The sequence below is a fragment of the Xenopus tropicalis genome, chromosome 1, assembly GCF_000004195.4.
Source record: "Xenopus tropicalis strain Nigerian chromosome 1, UCB_Xtro_10.0, whole genome shotgun sequence".
In the NCBI taxonomy this organism is placed as follows: Eukaryota; Metazoa; Chordata; class Amphibia; order Anura; family Pipidae; genus Xenopus; species Xenopus tropicalis.
In genome coordinates, this window is record NC_030677.2 from 160,107,878 (window position 1) to 160,126,038 (window position 18,161).

The window sequence follows — 18,161 nt, forward strand, 5'->3', positions numbered from 1 at the left end:
GTACTGAAGGAGCTGTTGAGAAATAACAGTTTAACAGGCTGTGTTAAGAAAAAAAAGCGAGACCTTTCTTTTTATGTAAGGCATGGATGTAAAGCCTGGAGAGAGAGTACCACTTCTGAAGTACTGGAACTTGGAGAGGAGGGAGAGACATCTAGATAAGGAGACTTTATGATTGATGATGACTGGGACAGCAGAGAAAATAAAAAGCAAGTACAGGTAAGTATTCTAGCCAAGTAAAGAGGGTGAGAGAAACCTGTTATAACATTCATTGCAATTATTGCATAAAATTGTTGTTTAACCAGAAGGAGAAAGAAGAACTGCAGCATTGAAACCTAGTTAGAAATAGCAGTATCCCAAATTGGATAACTTGTATATAAGTTATTCTTCTGCAGGAAACTTATTTTGATTTTTGTTGAATTAACCTCTTCATTTTGTAAATGTTTTATTCATTTATTTATTTTTAGGAAGAAATTGTTTGACTGTGTCTGTTGTGTTTCATAAAAGGGAAAAAAGAAACATTTTAAAGAACATTGCTAGGTCTGAATTTCTAATACCAACATAACCTTGGCAGAGCATGCATTTAACACAACTGTGTTACACTTCATTATTCACATCATGCTGCAGAAAACATTTTTTTTACAAAACACATCAGTTTATAGAGCTTGTCCAGCAGAATCCTGCATTGAAATCCATATTTCAAAAACACAAATTTTTTTTCAAATTTAATTTTGAAATTTCACATGGGGCTAGCCATATTCTTTATTTCCAGGGTGCCACAACCATGTGACCTGTGCTCTGATAAACTTCAGTCACACTTTACTGCTGAGCTGCAAGTTGGAGTGATATTACCCCCCTCCCAGCAGCCGATCAGCAGAACAATGGGAAGGGAGCAAGAAAGCAGCTCCCAGTAGATATCAGAATAGCACTCAGTAGTAAGTAGTCCTAGTCCGGCTTGGGACTCCAGTTACATGGGAGTAGGAGAAACAATAGGTTACCTGAAAGCAGTTCTAATGTGTAGCGCTGGCTCCTTCTGAAAGCTCAGACTCAGGCACAATGCACTGAGATGGCTGCCTACACTCCAATTTTCTGGCCACTCCATGGCAACACTTACCGGGATAGCCCCTCCCCTCTGCTCCCGTTAGAAGGACCCTCCCCAAAGCTTTAAAAGACCAACCCTACCTCCTTTTGCCTCACTTTTTGTTGGAAGCAATTTTTTCTTTATAGCCTTTGGAAAGCATTAGGGATGCCTGAAAGTGTCCCTGTGATCTTTTATCCCCCAAGCACATTACGTCTTTTTTTTTTTTTTGGAGTCCTTGATGTCTGGGATCAGGTAGGGCACGGTGGTGCTATGGCAGGTATCATGTGCCCTCCCAGGCTGCGGTTAGCAGGTCTGGTGGCAGGTGCTTGTCCCCTATCTGTGTGCCCTACTGGGTCAGCTTACAAAGCGTCCGGCGGCAGTACTGTGTGTGGCCCCTACACTCCTCTTCATTTTTACAGATGGGAGAGGGAGGTGGTAGTTAGCTAAGCATGAAGAGATGCAGACTTAGCAGCCTGAGCCTTATGGCCTCCTTATTTCCCCTTTACTGGGGCACATTTTTTTCTTTAAATGGAGGATTTCAGGATTCAGAGCCAGCTGCCTTCCTCAAGTCTTTTTCAAGGTTGAGGTAATTTTTTTTTTTAAAAAGGTGGGGGGGACCTTTGCGCCTCAAGTTGCTGTTACTTCCTTTCCTACTGCTTTTTCTCATACAGAGTTGGGCTAGTCTTTTTAGGCTAGGGAACTGAAATATGTATATGTAACCTGGTTCAAACAGTGTGTACATTGGGATATGTGCTAGCCTGGAATGGGCAGCATAGCACTTGGCTCTGTAGCAGAGTCTTCATGGGCCGGCTTATTGGGACAACTAATCTGAATGTGCAGCTCATAACACTTCAGTGATTCCCATGCTAGCTAATATACCATTTATACTGAATGTATATGTTGAAACATTTTAGTGGTTCTCATGGGTGATATACCATCTATGCTGAATGTATATGTTAAAACATCTCAGTTGTTCTCGTGGGTAATATACCATCTATACTGAATGAACATGTTAAAACATCAGTGGTTCTCATGGGTAATACACCATCTATACGGAATGTATACAAAACATCTGAGCAGTCCTCATGCTGGGTAATATACCATTTAAATTAATAAGTATATTAAAACACTTCAGTGGTTGTCTGGTGGGATAATATACCTTTATACTGAATGTATATGTTAAAACATTTTAGTGGTTCTCATGGGTAATACCCTCTATTCTGAAGTATAAACATCTCACCTCAATTCTGGGGGTTAGTATCTGCAAACCATTCGTTAGTAATTGGCCACCTAGTAGGCTTTTGTGTAGGGCACCATCTTAGAGCCTACGGGACCAGCAAGGTTCTTGGCTTGTTGGACTTGCCGTGTTATTCTCCCTGTGGCTATCATGCTTAGCTAGATGCTTCCCCACATGACTCCTGGCAGGGTGCATGGGTTTTTGGGGGTCTAGGATATGTGCAGCCGCTTATGCACTCTGTAGACATCGGGGAAGAGACATTTTATCTACAAAATGCATATGTTTTGCAGGGGAAAACAACATGGATATCTGCAATAGCTTGTCCAGGCCTGGACATGTAGAATGTCAATGACTGTGTTTTTTTCCCCTGCTAAGTCTTCTCCTCAGGTGTTCACTACTTTAGCTGTTTCCACTAGTGATTGCTGGAAGAGCACATTATTACAGGCGTGCTGGTACATAGTGGTAGTGAGAAGACTTTATGGTCTGTTGCATCCCTATCTGTAAAGTAATTAGTCCTCTTTCTCCAGAGGTGGGTTGCACACTTGAGGGTTGATTCACTAAAGGTCGATATTTCGAGCGCTATTTATAGCATGTGTTAAAAATGTTACCACTTCTTATTTTTTGCGTCTTAACGCACGATTCACTATAGGATACTTGAGTTAATTAAGACACGATGTTGTTTGCGTTATTTAAGTTGCGATGAGCGTTTTTCTTGCGTGCATTAATTCCCGCTGCACACAATATATTTCGCCGCTTGCTATATTAGCATACGATTTAATTCACAATTTAACGCACGTAACCATTACGTTCGTAAAACTACTTTTCTGCAAATTACCATTTCCCTGAAAACTGGAGGCTGCATCACTCTAGGGCCAACACAGACTTGAAAAAATCCCACTGCAAAGTCCATATTGTGTTGCCAAAAGCTCACAAACGACATTTTTCTTTAAGTACCGCCTGCCCCAAGTAGGTGTTAATTTTCGCACAGACTAATGTGATATTTAGCATGTCTAATGCTTCTTATGTGTTTGTGAATCATGCGTTAGTATTATTTCTATGCGAGAATTAACGCAATGCGTTAAAATTAACACCTTGCCATCATGCGTTATTTAGCGCATGCGATATGCATCTTATCGCACGCGATAATACTTAACATGCGTTATTTTTCGCTTATCGCACTTTAGTGAAAACCCTTTGGTATCATTAACTTAGAGTTGGCGCTCTTAACAAATTCACAAACCATGATTAAAAACACATCACTTTATTTTTCATAAAACACATGTATTTGGTTGGTTACGTTCTAGATACAGCATTACACTGATATAGAACCTTCTATTCTCCTACACAATAGAGGCACACCTCAGACACAACATATTTAACCTTTTAAGTGGGAAACCACACAGGACAGATATATATAAATACAAATTGTATTCGCCAGGGGTAAGAGGTTTCTTGTTATTTAGACCATTTTACAAGCCTCATTTACACTCAATGAGAGCCCCCGTGGATCTAGTAACCAAGTCCTTTATTAAGGTACCGGATTCACCTGGGCTCTAACACATATCCTAGGTACGTTATGGATCTAGGTAAAATCAGATAAAATTACGATGGAGATAACTCTAATAATAATAACTCTAATAATTTCTAGTAACACCAGTTTAAAATTGGCACATATGTCCCGGCCACGAACTTACTCGAACTAGGTAGGTCTCCTTTACTTCTACCGCTCCCTCTCCGTGGCTGTTCCTTTGGTGTTTGATGTCACAAGCCTTCTGGAACTATGGGTACCTGCCCTGGCCACAAAAATTCGACGCGTTTTGTGCACATGTGCTTTTTCAAGAACTACTATCAGACATTCGATTGCTTCCTTTTATACCTATTACCGATCTCTGTTTCATTAACCATTACTCCCCCTCTGATTTTTCGTTATTAAAATTTGATTTACACGGTTTCCATCTGTAAATATAAACTATTCTTGTATAATTCACTCATTCTTGTATAATTCAATATAAAGGGAAATAAATATATATATAAAAAAGGGGGGGAAGAGTAAAACTGTACATAGGAATGGGGATACCTCACATGGTTCACAAAAGGCGGATAGTGTGTTATCCTATACATTCATAGCACTTAAGCTGTACATTCAATGGTTTGTGATTAAACTCTTGAGTTTCACCCACTGATAAATACGCTTCATAAAATCCCATAGGAATGAATAGAAAAGTTAGTGAAGTTTTTTTGTGACAAGCTCTTATACAATATTTTGACAAATCTGCCCCTTAGTTGCATTTAAAAAAAACACAATATATGCATTTTTTGCAATCAAGAATTGTCCTGGTTTAAAAGAAAACTATACCCCAAACAATGTAGGTCCCTATAAAAATATATTGCATAAACAGCTCATATGTAAAACCCTGCTTTTTCTAAATAAACCATTTTCATAAAAATATACTTTTTAGTAGTATGTGCTATTGGGTAATCCTAAATAGAAAATTGCCATTTTAAGAATTAAGGGTCTCCTCCTGGGATCATAGACTTCACAGAGCACAGTGTTTTGCTTCTACACTACGTCCTGTTACAGTTAAAGTTGCATTATTTCTGGTCAAGTTATCTGAAACACAGCACATCACTAAATGGTGGCTGTAAAAGGGCAATTTTAGTGATACATATTCCAGTCTGGAGAGATTCTTAACATAATATAAACTATCTGTTGGGTAAGTATTCTTTATGGGGGCATAGTTTTCCTTTAATAGTGCTCTTCTTTTTCTTTAACTTATTTTGGTTGGCAAAAAAAATACATTGACTTTTGGGACAACAGCCTAGATATGGTTGGGAACTGCCTTTGAAATTCCCTTTTGGTTCAGAGAGCAAATGGTCACAGGCACTAAGCATAAGGATAGGTAGTTGTGCAAGGCTGGAATCACTCTGCTCACATGAGCCAGGAGAGCTTTTGTTTGAGCTAAATAGTTACAGCAATGTTTAGCAGAGAATAATACATATTGTATGAGCTGTAACTGTATGAGCTGTATGGGCATGTGGGGAAGGGCGCACACAAGGGCCCCTTTCCATGCCACATGTCTTCCCCCCCTGACTAGCCTCCAACACTGTTCAGTGCTGACATGTGCCTGTGGGAAAACTGCTCTCCCAACCCTGCAGTTTCTGGGAGTGAAGTGGGTCAGGTGCAGTTGGTTCCCCTAGGATTTCTCTCAGTGTCTCTGTGGCCCAGTCTGACTCTCAATAATAAGGGGCAAAAAAAAATTCTTCATGGAGGTGGGGTCCCTCTGCTGGTTTTTGCCAATTGGCATTTGGCAAATTGCTATAAATGAGTCAGCCTGAGAGTGTATCAATCTGATCCCCAGAGGAAAACAAGCTGAACTTAATAGAGCTAATATGGGTGCCCATACAGGATCATACAGGGCACAGGTGCCTGCCAAGCTGGTCCTTTATTCTGTATGGTAAGCTCTGCTTGTTAAAGGAACAGTAACACTAAAAAATAAAAATGTTTTAAAATAATTAAAATATAATGTACTGTTGCCCTGCACTGGTAAAAGTTGTGTGTTTGCTTTAGAAAGACTACTGTAGTTAATAGAAATAGCTGTTGTGTAGCCATGGGGGCAGCCATTTAAATTGAAAAAAGGAGAAAAGGCACAGGTTACATAAGCAGATAACAGATAAGTAGCAGATTCCCATTGTATTCTACACAGTTTATCTGTTATCTTCTTAGTAACCTGTGCCTTTTCTCCTTTTTTCAATTTAAATGGCTGCCCCCATGGCTACACAGCAGGGTATTTATATAAACTGTAGTAGTGTTTACGAAGCAAACACACAACTTTTTCCAGTGCAGAGCAATAGTATATAATATAATATATTAATTATTTTTATACACTTTCATTTTTTGGTGTTACTGTTCCTTTAAGAATTTTCTTGTAGGAGCCAAGCAGATAGTCATCTGCTAATAATACATCTGCGTAAATCTCCTACTTAATCAGCTGTCATTTCACTTTGGATTTTTATTCAGCTCAAATGAATCTTTAAACTATAGTTAAACTCACTGTAGGCTGCCAATGTTTATATTACGTTAGGCTGTACAGGACAGTTATTCACTGAAAACTGACCTGGGCTACAATCCCTTCTCTATCCCATCCCTTCTACCAAAGTCCCTTTGATCCATTTTGCTGGCCTGGACAGCCCACGTGCAGTAGACTAAAGGTGGCCATACACAGGCCGATTCTAGCTGCCAATATCAGCAGGGTCCGACTGGGTGATGAAGGGCCACCCGGGGCCCCAGGGGCCCGCACCGCCCCCCCGCAGGGGCCCCCCCCTAACCCCCCTCGCAGGGCCTCCCACCCAACATCCTCCCCCGAGCGTGTACATTTAACGCATCAGGGGAGGAGCGGTCGGGTAGGGGGGATTTTTCCCGGTGTCCCGGCAGCCCAGTCCGACCCTGGATATCAGTCCTTTAATTCTATTCAGTCTGTGTATGGGCACGCACGACAGGCCTCCCCGACCGACATCTGGCCTGAAATCGGACAGATCTTGATCGGGCAGGTTTGATTTTTCAGTTGGATCAGAGCCTGCATTGGTTCGTTGATGCAGCCCCCAAACCGACGGCAGTTATACCTGCTGTTCTAATTTGATCGTTTGGCCCCGAGGACTAATGATCAGATTAGCCCAATATACCTGTAGGTGGGAATATCGGGAGAAGATCCACTAGATTGGTGACCTTGCCAAGCAAGCAGATCTTATATATGTATATGGCCACCTTAAGGGATCACAGGTACATCCCTTAGTGCTCAGGGGATAGTAGGCAAATACCAATATTTATTGGTCTGGGGTCTAAAGTAAGTGAACATTGACTTGTGCCTTAAAGGAATAGTTTAGTGTAAAAATATATAGCCATTACAAAATAAAAATGTTTCTCATATATTTAGCCAAAAATGTCATCTATAAAGACTGAAGTAAGCGGTTGTCTAACATAATAGCCAGAACACTAGTTCCTCTTTTCAGCTCTCTAACCTCTTAGTTAAGAATTTCAGCTGCCGATTCAGGTAGATTTTAATAGATGCGGTTTGATTTTGCAATCAGATCTGGGACCTCATTCACCCCCCCCCCCAAATCAACTGATATCCAAGGCTTTTGCGATATTGGCCTGCTCATCGTTCCATCGTACGCGTACTGAATATCAGTGCGTGTATGGCCAGCAAACAGTTATGTTCCATGTGTCATCCCCCCCCCCCAAGTCAGTGATTGGTTACTGACTGGTAACAGGCTAGAGAGCTGCAAAGGAGGAAGTAGTGTTCTGACTATTATGTTAGGAACCTGTTCACTTCAGCCTTTATAGATTACATTTTTGGCAAACTATATTGAACACATTGTTTATTGTGCACAGACTATCTATTTGCCCAGTTTCATTTTAACACTGAGCTGTTCCTTTAAAGTGATATTGGTTAATTTATAAGTTCTGATTAGATTAATACTCTGCATTCATTACTGATATGTCAGCTGGGAATAAAAAAAGAAATCCTTAAGATTTATTAATCAAAAATGTGGAGATGCCGGGGATTGAACCCGGGGCCTCATACATGCAAAGCATGCGCTCTACCACTGAGCTACATCCCCTAACTGGTAATTTTTGTACCATGAGGCTATTACATGGGAAAAAAGACAGGTAGGCAGTGAGAGACAGGCAGGCTGGCTAGGTAGTGAGAGACAGGCAGGTAGTGAGAGACAGGCAGGCTGGCTAGGCAGTGAGAGACAGGCAGGTAGTGAGAGACAGGCAGGCTGGCTAGGTAGTGAGAGACAGGCAGGTAGTGAGAGACAGGCAGGCTGGCTAGGCAGTGAGGGACAGGCAGGCAGTGAGAGACAGGCAGGCTAGGCAGTGAGAGACTCTCACTGCCTAGCCAGCCTGCCTGTCTCTCACTGCCTGCCTGTCTCTCACTACCTAGTCTGCCTGCCTGCCTGTCTCTCACTGCCTGCCTGTCTCTCACTACCTAGCCTGCCTGCCTGTCTCTCACTGCCTGCCTGTCTCTCACTACCTAGCCTGCCTGCCTGTCTCTCACTGCCTGCCTGTCTGTCTCTCACTGCCTGCCTCTCACTGCCTGCCTGTCTCTCACTACCTAGCCTGCCTGTCTGTCTCTCACTGCCTGCCTGTCTCTCACTGCCTGCCTGCCTGTCTCTCATTACCTAGCCTACCTGCCTGTCTCTCACTGCCTGCCTGTCTCTCACTGCCTGCCTGCTTCTCTCTGCTGCTATTAACTGGCAGCTACATTGTGCGTCACAATTGGCTGTTTGTTAGTAGGACTTGCTAATATCTTCTGAAATAATGCTGGCGGGTACCTACAACATATATCTGAGCAGTCGCCAATGTAAAGCGCTCTGACTGCGTCGCTCTGCGCTAAATAGATTTTGTTTCCCATTACAGTTTGTGTTTTATGTGCCAACAAATATAAAATTTGCCAAGCCAGTCCTCGTTAGTATAGTGGTAAGTATCCCCGCCTGTCACGCGGGAGACCGGGGTTCGATTCCCCGACGGGGAGGCATATTTTTTAATTTGATTTAAAGGAACAGTTCTGTGTGAAAATAAAACTTGGTAAATAGGCTGTGCAACATATTTCTAATATAGTTATTCAGGCAAAAAAATGTAATCTATAAGCAGGGGTCTCAAACTCGTGGCCCGCGGGCCATTTGCGGCCCTCGGTATATTTTGTGGCCCGCACCAACGCCGAATGAATGGATCGCGATTTTTATTGCAATTCAAGGGATAATGCAAGGCACGGCGGGCGGGAGCTGCTGATTGCGGAAATGACGTTATACCATCATAACAGTTATTATGGGAAGACGTAAGGAGCTAATTGTGCACACAGAACGTCTTCCCATAATAACTGTTATGATGGCATAACGTCATTTCCGCAATCAGCAGCTCCCGACTTTTTTTTGTGAAATCCCTTATGCGGCCCAGCCTCATCCTGACTTTGCCTGCGGCCCCCAGGTAAATTGAGTTTGAGCCCCCTGCTATAAGGGATGGAGTGAGCAGATGTCTAACATAATAGCCAGAATTCTACTTCGTCCTTTCATTTCTAACCTCTAAGTTATTCAGCAATTTGAGGGGGGAAGAATGGGACATGGCTGTTTAGTCAGTTTGCTTTTTATTCTGACCTGCATGCTCAGCAACTACCTGAACAGTTATGTCCCATATGACCCCCCCTCCCAGAAGTCACTGATTGGTTACTGGTAGTCACTGGTAACACTGGTCACTGGTAACAGCTTAGAGAGTGGTAGAGTAAGAAATGGTGTTCTGGCTATTATGTTAGACATCTGCACACCTCTATTTGGTAACCTCTTTTTGTTGTAATTAGACAATGACCAGCTTTATATGCCATAGTGCTCTATCCCCAACCAGTGGCTCATGAATAACATTGTTGCTCCCAACCCCTTGGATGTTGCTCCCAGTGGCCTCAATGCAGGTGCTTATTTTTGAATTTCTGGTAAGGAAGCAAGTTTTGGTTGCATAAAACCCAATGTAAAGCAAAACAAAGCCTTCTATAGGCTGCCAGTCCATAGGGGCTACCAAATAGCCAATCATAGCTCTTATTGGCACCTACAGGAACTTTTTTCATGCTTGTGTTGCTCTCCAAAACTTTTTCCATGTGAATGTGGCTCACGGGTTTAAAAGGTTGTGGTTCCCTGCTATAGAGCAGGGGTGTCGAACTCAATCAGAGAAGGGGCCAAAATCTAAAATCCAGCCTAAATCGCGGGCCGAATGGTTTACTGAACAGTCATAAACTGACAATGTTAACAAGAAATGTGAATTTAAAATGAGTGGAACAACCTTTTCCTTAACAGTGCTGTTAACCAACTCACATGCTATCAAGCAAAACAGTAATATTGGAATGTACCTAAAATGCTCATCGTTTTGTTTTCTGGCTAGATGTCTGACACCGTTTTCCCCGGATCAATGAGTCAATGTTCGGTTTTATTTCTTGGGCTGTAGCAACCCGCAAAACAGCATGGAGGTTGTCATCGGTAATGCGTGATCTGTGCTTGTTTTTGTTCAGATTCATTATTGAAAACATCTGTTCACAAAGATAGGTGCTCCTGAACATGGATAGAATACGGGCAGCATGAAGTCGGAGCTCTGGCATTGAGTCAGGGGGCAGTAGAGGGTAGAAGTCCTCAATTTCAACATCCTGAAACCTTGATTTCAGGCCACTGTCAGACTGAAGCTCGAATATCTCCATCTGAAGGTGATGGGGCACATTGTTGACATCAACTGTAAAAGGATTGGCAAAGATGTCAAAGCCTGAGTGCTGTGTTCTAAAGTCAGAGAAGCGCCGCTCAAATTCACTTAGTAAACGGCTAACTTTGGTAGCCAGCCGACTGCAAGGAAAAGTACCAGAAATAGTGGTTGAGATACTCAAACAAACAGGAAAGTGGGCAAGATTGTCCTGTTCCAGTTGGGACTTCCATAGTTGAAGTTTACACTGGAATGCTGTGATCATGTCAGACAACTTCGTGATGACTTGTTTGCGTCCCTGCAGCTTCAGATTTAGTTGGGCGAGATGCTCGCATATGTCACACATCATAGCAAAATCACATAGCCAGGCGGGATCCGACAGTTCAGGCAAGGGCTTTCCTTTACTTTCCATGAAAAGAGCAATTTGTTCTCTGAGCTCAAAAAATCTTTTGAGGACTGCGCTCTTGCTCAGCCATCTTACTTCTGTGTGGTATGGCACGTCTCCATGCTCTGCACCCACCTCCTGTAAAAACTGCTGGAACTGGCGATGATTCAGGCCACGTGCCCTTATAAAGTTAATAGTTTTAATGACTGTGGTCATTATGTCATTCATGTCCAGAACTTTTCCACACTTAGCCTCTTGGTGGATAATGCAATGATAAGTAATCAAGGGTGTGTGGCAGTGACTTTTTTTGCATTCTTTCCTTTATTAGTCCAACCAAGCCTTTCTTTTCTCCGCACATTGAAGGTGCACCATCGGTAGTTAGCCCCACCAACTTTTCCCAGGGTAATTTAAAATTATTTATAGATTTCTCCACAGCCTCAAATATATCTCTACCCATGCATAGCAGCTACATCCAAAAGTTCCTCAGTGACAGAGAGGTCGGTCTTCGTAGCACGTATAAAGATGGACAGCTGCGCTGTACCAGTGTTGTCTGTGCTTTCATCGATAGCAAGTGAAAAAGCGAGATAACTGCATGCCTGTTCGGCCAGCTGTGATGATAGATTTCCTGAGAGTTCTTGAACTCTGTCTGCAATGGTGTTTCTTGACAAACTGACATTTTGAAAACTCTGTATCTGGTCTGGGCATACTTGCTCACACACTTTTAGCATGCATTGCTTCAAAAAGGCACCCTCTGGAAAACACCTTGAAGTACGGGCAATTTCTTCAGCCACTATAAAGCTTGCTTTCACTGCAGCATCATTTTTCGCTGTAGCCTTTGTAAACATTTGCTGCTGTGATTGTAATTTGCCTTTTAGTTCTTTAACAATTTTATGCTTTTCTTCCAAAGTATATTTGCCATACTTAACATTATGTTTGGTGTCAAAATGACAACGTATATTGTACTCTTTCATCACCGACACTGTCTCATAACACAATATACACACTGGTTTGCCCTCTCTAAGCACAAACATGTATTCATTTTCCCATTTGTCATTAAATTGTCTGCCTTCACCGTCAACTTTTCTTTTCTTGGACATTTTGGGTTCAATATTGGCAGTAAAAGATGTAGTTTATTGGAAATCTGCGTTAGAAGGAAAAAGTTGAAAACTGCACAGGGATAGCTTGATTTGGCAGATGGAGTGAAGAAAAAAAAAGTCAGTCAATAAATGCCTGGCTGGGTACAGCCAGGGCCGCTGCTGGCCAAATGGGTGCCCTAAGCAGAAATTTACTTTGGTGCCCCCTCCCCCAAATATTACAGAAGTAAAAATAGAAAGTACCCCCAATTGCCCCCATAAACAGTACCCCCCACACAAAGTGCCCCCAATTGCCTCATACGCAGTACCCCCCATAGACAGTAGACCCCACACACAGTGCCCCCATAGAAAGTACCCCCAATTGCCCCCATAAACGGTGCCCCCAATTGCCCCCATAGGCAGTAGCCCCCACACACAGTGCCCCCAATTGCCCCCATAGACAGTAGCCCCCACACACAGTGCCCCCAACTGCCTCATACACAGTACCCCTCCATAGACAGTAGCCCCCACACACAGTGCCCCCAATTGCCCCCATAGAAAGTACCCCCAATTGCCTCCATAAACAGTACCCTCCATAGACAGTAGCCCCCACACAAAGTGCCCCCAATTGCCTCATACACAGTACCCCCCATAGACAGTAGCCCCCACACACAGTGCCCCCATAGAAAGTACCCCCAATTGCCCCCATACACAGTGCCCCCAATTGCCCCCATAAACAGTGCCCCCAATTGCCCCCATAGACAGTAGCCTCCACACACAGTGCCCCCAATTGCCCCCATAGACAGTAGCCCCCACACAGTGCCCCCAATTGCCTCATACACAGTACCCCTCCATAGACAGTAGCCCCCACACATAGTGCCCCCAATTGCCCCCATAGAAAGTACCCCCAATTGCCCCCATAAACAGTACCCTCCATAGACAGTAGCCCCCACACAAAGTGCCCCCAATTGCCTCATACACAGTACCCCCCATAGACAGTAGCCCCCACACACAGTGCCCCCAATTGCCCCCATAGAAAGTACCCCCAATTGCCCCCATAAACAGTACCCTCCATAGACAGTAGCCCCCACACAAAGTGCCCCCAATTGCCTCATACACAGTACCCCCCATAGACAGTAGCCCCCACACACAGTGCCCCCACACACAGTGCCCCCAATTGCCCCCATAGAAAGTACCCCCAATTGCCCCCATAAACAGTGCCCCCAATTGCCCCCATAAACAGTGCCCCCAATTGCCCCCATAGGCAGTAGCCCCCACACACAGTGCCCCCAATTGCCCCCATAGACAGTAGCCCCCACACACAGTGCCCCCAACTGCCTCATACACAGTACCCCTCCATAGACAGTAGCCCCCACACACAGTGCCCCCAATTGCCCCCATAGAAAGTACCCCCAATTGCCTCCATAAACAGTACCCTCCATAGACAGTAGCCCCCACACAAAGTGCCCCCAATTGCCTCATACACAGTACCCCCCATAGACAGTAGCCCCCACACACAGTGCCCCCATAGAAAGTACCCCCAATTGCCCCCATACACAGTGCCCCCAATTGCCCCCATAAACAGTGCCCCCAATTGCCCCCATAGACAGTAGCCTCCACACACAGTGCCCCCAATTGCCCCCATAGACAGTAGCCCCCACACAGTGCCCCCAATTGCCTCATACACAGTACCCCTCCATAGACAGTAGCCCCCACACATAGTGCCCCCAATTGCCCCCATAGAAAGTACCCCCAATTGCCCCCATAAACAGTACCCTCCATAGACAGTAGCCCCCACACAAAGTGCCCCCAATTGCCTCATACACAGTACCCCCCATAGACACTAGCCCCCACACACAGTGCCCCCAATTGCCCCCATAGAAAGTACCCCCAATTGCCCCCATAAACAGTACCCTCCATAGACAGTAGCCCCCACACAAAGTGCCCCCAATTGCCTCATACACAGTACCCCCCATAGACAGTAGCCCCCACACACAGTGCCCCCACACACAGTGCCCCCAATTGCCCCCATAGAAAGTACCCCCAATTGCCCCCATAAACAGTACCCCCAATTGCCCCCATAAACAGTACCCTCCATAGAAAGTAGCCCCCACACAAAGTGCCCCCAATTGCCTCATACACAGTACCCCCCCCCAGCGGCTCCTTCTCTCTTATGCCGCTACTATAAGGCAGGCACTACTATAAGGTTGCGCCCGTGCGTATGACGTCACACGTCAGCGATGAGGCGCAACCTTATAGTAGTGCCTGCCTTATAGTAGCGGCATAAGAGAGAAGGAGCCGCTGGCGAAGACTTAGGGAGCGGTGGTACTGCGCATGCGTAATAGATTGGCTGGCGAGATCACAAGCCTCCTATGACAGCGCGGTGTGGGCCACATTGCAAGGCCTGGCGGGCCGGATTTGGCCCGCGGGCCTTGTGTTTGACATGAGTGCTATAGAGCATAGGATACACTGGCCTTTAACACACAGGATGGGCTTTACTATGAGGAAAGATCAAGGGGGTAGTGTAACAACAACTGACTTTGTGCAAAATAAAAAGATGCCAGACTTGCAGCAAACTCAAACAGAATTGGTTTTATTGGCCAAGATAATGGATCCACAGCAAAAATGCAATAATTACTCACAATCCAGATGTAGAGCAGTTGGATTTGGCAGGTTCAATGCAGAGCAAGCAATGTACAGAAGCACCACTGTGGAGAGCAGTTTGGGTAGTAACAAAGTCCTCAGGGTTTCAACCTCTAGTAGTTCAGATCTGATTCAGCAGACATGGATCAGGGAGAACAAGCTATACCTGATACCCTTGTCACTACTGTGGTCCCTCCATTAAGGCAGCAGAGCCTGTAAAGGAGAATACTCCCAGCTACTCTTTTTAACTATTTCACTTTCCTAGAAAATGCTTTTACATATATCTATCCTGCTTTAGATAACCTCGTTCACGGGGTCCCTGTTCCCGACTTCTCAAAGGGTGATGGTTTCCCTAAAGGTGGCTATACATGTAGCAATTTTAATCTTTTGTGCAACCATTGGTCGCACCCTCCAATGACGTTCAGGGCTGAATCGTCAAATATGGAGGTAGAAAAAATAGAAATTCTACCTCCTTCTGCCGATTCAGCCCTGAACGTAGATTTTGCTCAGGCGCCTTCAATGGCGCCTGATCAAAATCTTTTAACCTGGCCGATCAACGAGTCGACTGATATCCGCAGCCTTTTGCAATATCGTTTGCCTCTTCGAGCCACATACATACACCGAATATCTTACGAAACGAGGTTTCACACAATATTATTGATGCCTTTATGGCCAGCTTTAGGGCTGAACACTTCTGGGCCGTGTAAAGCCCAGGCTTCCTGGATCACATACACATAGATTGACTGCTGAGGGTCAAGAAAGAAGATCTACCCCTAACCAAATACTAAAGGTGACCACACACAGGCAGATTTCTGCCGTCGATTTTGGTCCTTCAGACCAATTTGGCAGTTTATATGCCCGTGTATGAGAACCCACAACATGCCTACTTGACCAATATCTGGCTTAAAGGAGAAGGAAAGGCTAAATCACTTGGGGGTGCCCCAGGCTGGTGCCCCTGTTAGGAGAAAACAGCACCAGCCCGGGGTACCTGTAGCGAGCGCTTCCTCCTTCCTGCTTCGTTTTGCCGGCATATTCCTGGGAACGGCGCATGTACAGTAGAGTGAAAAGCTGACTTCTCTGTTCGGCTTTTCACTGTAATGTGCATGTGCAGCGCGCCAACGCAGAAGAAGGAAGCGCTACAGGTACCCGGGCTGGTGCTATTCTCTCCTAACAGGGGCACCAGCCAGGGGTAAAAGGTAAGCAATTAAAATCAGTTGGGGGTGCCTAACATTTTGGCACCCCAAGTGACTTTGCCTTTCCTTCTCCTTTAAAATTGGCCAGATCTCAATCAGGCAGGGTTGATTTTCCCATCAAATCGTGGCCCTCGGTCCAACAGTTCATATACCCACCCTAGGGCGAAACCATTGTATTAGCCCGGTATCGCCCACTGTAGGTGGGCATAGCAACAGTCTATCCATTTGTTTGATAACCTTGCTGAACAAGCAGATTGCACAGTGTATGGGCACCTTTAGTTACAGTGTAGTAGCGAGTGGCCTAAAGCTGACTTTATACACTCCGATATTATCGTAAGATGATTGGTGCGTGTATGGCGGATTGATGAGGCAACCAATACTGCATATCTCAATATTGGTCATCTTGTCAATTGGGTGGGTTAAGAGATTTTTCTGGCCCATTAAAAGTATTTTTAATACTTCATTTTTAACAAGACCCCAGAAGCCGAAATAGCTCAGTTGGGAGAGCGTTAGACTGAAGATCTAAAGGTCCCTGGTTCGATCCCGGGTTTCGGCAAACATTTTTTTTTTCCTGTTTTAACAAACCCTTTGGCAGTAGCGACAAAATAGCTCCTGATGTTGTGAGCAGCTAGTTGTAGGCTCAGCCGATACAGTTTGCTTTCTCTCATTGCTTGCACTAACACATGACATTTACAGAGCCGCGACATAAATGTGCCTTCTGTAACGGCCTACTGGGCTGCCTTGTTTCTTTCTTATAGCAGAGATCGCCAAGTGTTCTCATACACATTCAACCGCCTGGGGGTCTCTATAAACAGCGAATGTTTCAGGAGAAGCTGCCTGTGTGTAACACTGCCGGATAAAGGGTCTGTAACGCGCTGCTGCGAAACGACGATAAACGGCTCGCCTATCTGGCGAATTAAAACACTTCTGAGCAAAAACCCTCCAAGCCAGTCCTCGTTAGTATAGTGGTAAGTATCCCCGCCTGTCACGCGGGAGACCGGGGTTCGATTCCCCGACGGGGAGGCAAGTGTTTTTTGTCTTTTCTAATATTTCATATTAAATAAGTTATTTATTTTGTAAATCGCCAGTCGAAGTGGAACAGGAGTGATGCCCCTGCTGTAATGGTTGGTGTGATGACACTTTGTCATGTGACTCAGCACCTGAAAGCATTTTAGCTAATAAGTAATCCCATACCTCCCAATTGTCCCGCTTTACAGTCCCGATTTTGCCACGCTGTCCCGCTGTCCCGGATTGACTTGTAAATGTCCCGCGGTGCAGAAGAATCAGCTCCAGAGAGATGTGTGTGACGTCACGGGGAGAAGAAGAGCCGGGGGCGCAGCCGGAGGAAGCAGGTGGGTGGTGGGAGGAGCAGGGGGAGCCGCAGGAAGCAGGAGGACGCTGGGGAGGACGTTGCGGGAGAGCTGAAGGATGTTGGGGAGGACGCTGGAAGGGGGCTGGAGGAAGGTAAGGGGTTGGGGCTGGGGGACGTTGCGGGGGAGCTGAAGGATGTTAAAGAGAATGCTGGGGGGAGCTGGAGGATACCATACCTCCCAACATTTGAAAAATGAAAAGAGGGACAAAAAGATTTGGGGCGCGCAGCGCGGCAAATTTTATCGACCACGCCCACTTTTGTGGCCACACCCCAATTACCACACCCCCTTTAAAAAAAATACTCCTTTTATATAGTTGAAATGGTGGGATCAGATGCAAATGTGCTATACCCTCATACTGTACTACCTAAGGAAAACAATATAGCAACTCCTACATATAAAATACAAATATAGAGAGAAGACAATCAGTTATAAGTGAGTTATAACTATGTATCAGCTTTGCCCCCCATACACAGTAGCCCCCATACACAGGTGCCCCCCCATACACAGTAGCCCCCATACACAGTAGCCCCCATACACAGGTGCCCCCCATACACAGTACCCCCCAATACACAGAGCCTCCATACATGCTGCTGCTTCTTCTTCTGCAGCGTCTCCTCTCTATATGCGGCTCCTTGTTGGGCGGAGCCAGGCCCTTTTATAAGGTTGCGCCTGTGCGTGTGACGTCAATACGCACCTGGCTCCGCCGAACAAGGAGCCACATATAGAGAGGAGCCACTGAAGAAGAGGAACGCCTGACTGCAGCCAGCGCATCCCGCTGTCAAGGATAGTTCCATGAATGTCCCGCATTACGGACATTCATGTTACTATCCGGGACAGCGGGATGCGCTACCAAAACCGGGACTGTCCTACAGAAAGCGGGACAGTTGGACGGTATGATTTCTTGCCATATTAACAAGGCCTAAGGTTCCCAGACTTATAAAGGCCC

General features: G+C 45.1%; 4 non-coding genes and 1 pseudogene across 4 annotated transcripts; 3 read left to right on the forward strand and 2 right to left on the reverse strand.

Moving 5' to 3' along the window:
- Positions 1-7,862: 7,862 nt before the first annotated feature.
- Positions 7,863-7,934, reverse strand: trnaa-ugc. The gene has a single exon. It is a non-coding gene; the product is annotated as a tRNA-Ala (tRNA).
- Positions 7,935-8,779: 845 nt separating this feature from the next.
- On the forward strand, positions 8,780-8,851 carry trnad-guc. Its single transcript has one exon. It is a non-coding gene; the product is annotated as a tRNA-Asp (tRNA).
- A 1,368-nt stretch (positions 8,852-10,219) lies between these two features.
- Positions 10,220-12,030, reverse strand: LOC105946304 (annotated as a pseudogene).
- A 4,295-nt stretch (positions 12,031-16,325) lies between these two features.
- Positions 16,326-16,398, forward strand: trnaf-gaa. Its single transcript has one exon. It is a non-coding gene; the product is annotated as a tRNA-Phe (tRNA).
- Positions 16,399-16,793: 395 nt separating this feature from the next.
- trnad-guc lies at positions 16,794-16,865 on the forward strand. Its single transcript has one exon. It is a non-coding gene; the product is annotated as a tRNA-Asp (tRNA).
- The last annotated feature ends 1,296 nt before the right edge of the window (positions 16,866-18,161 follow it).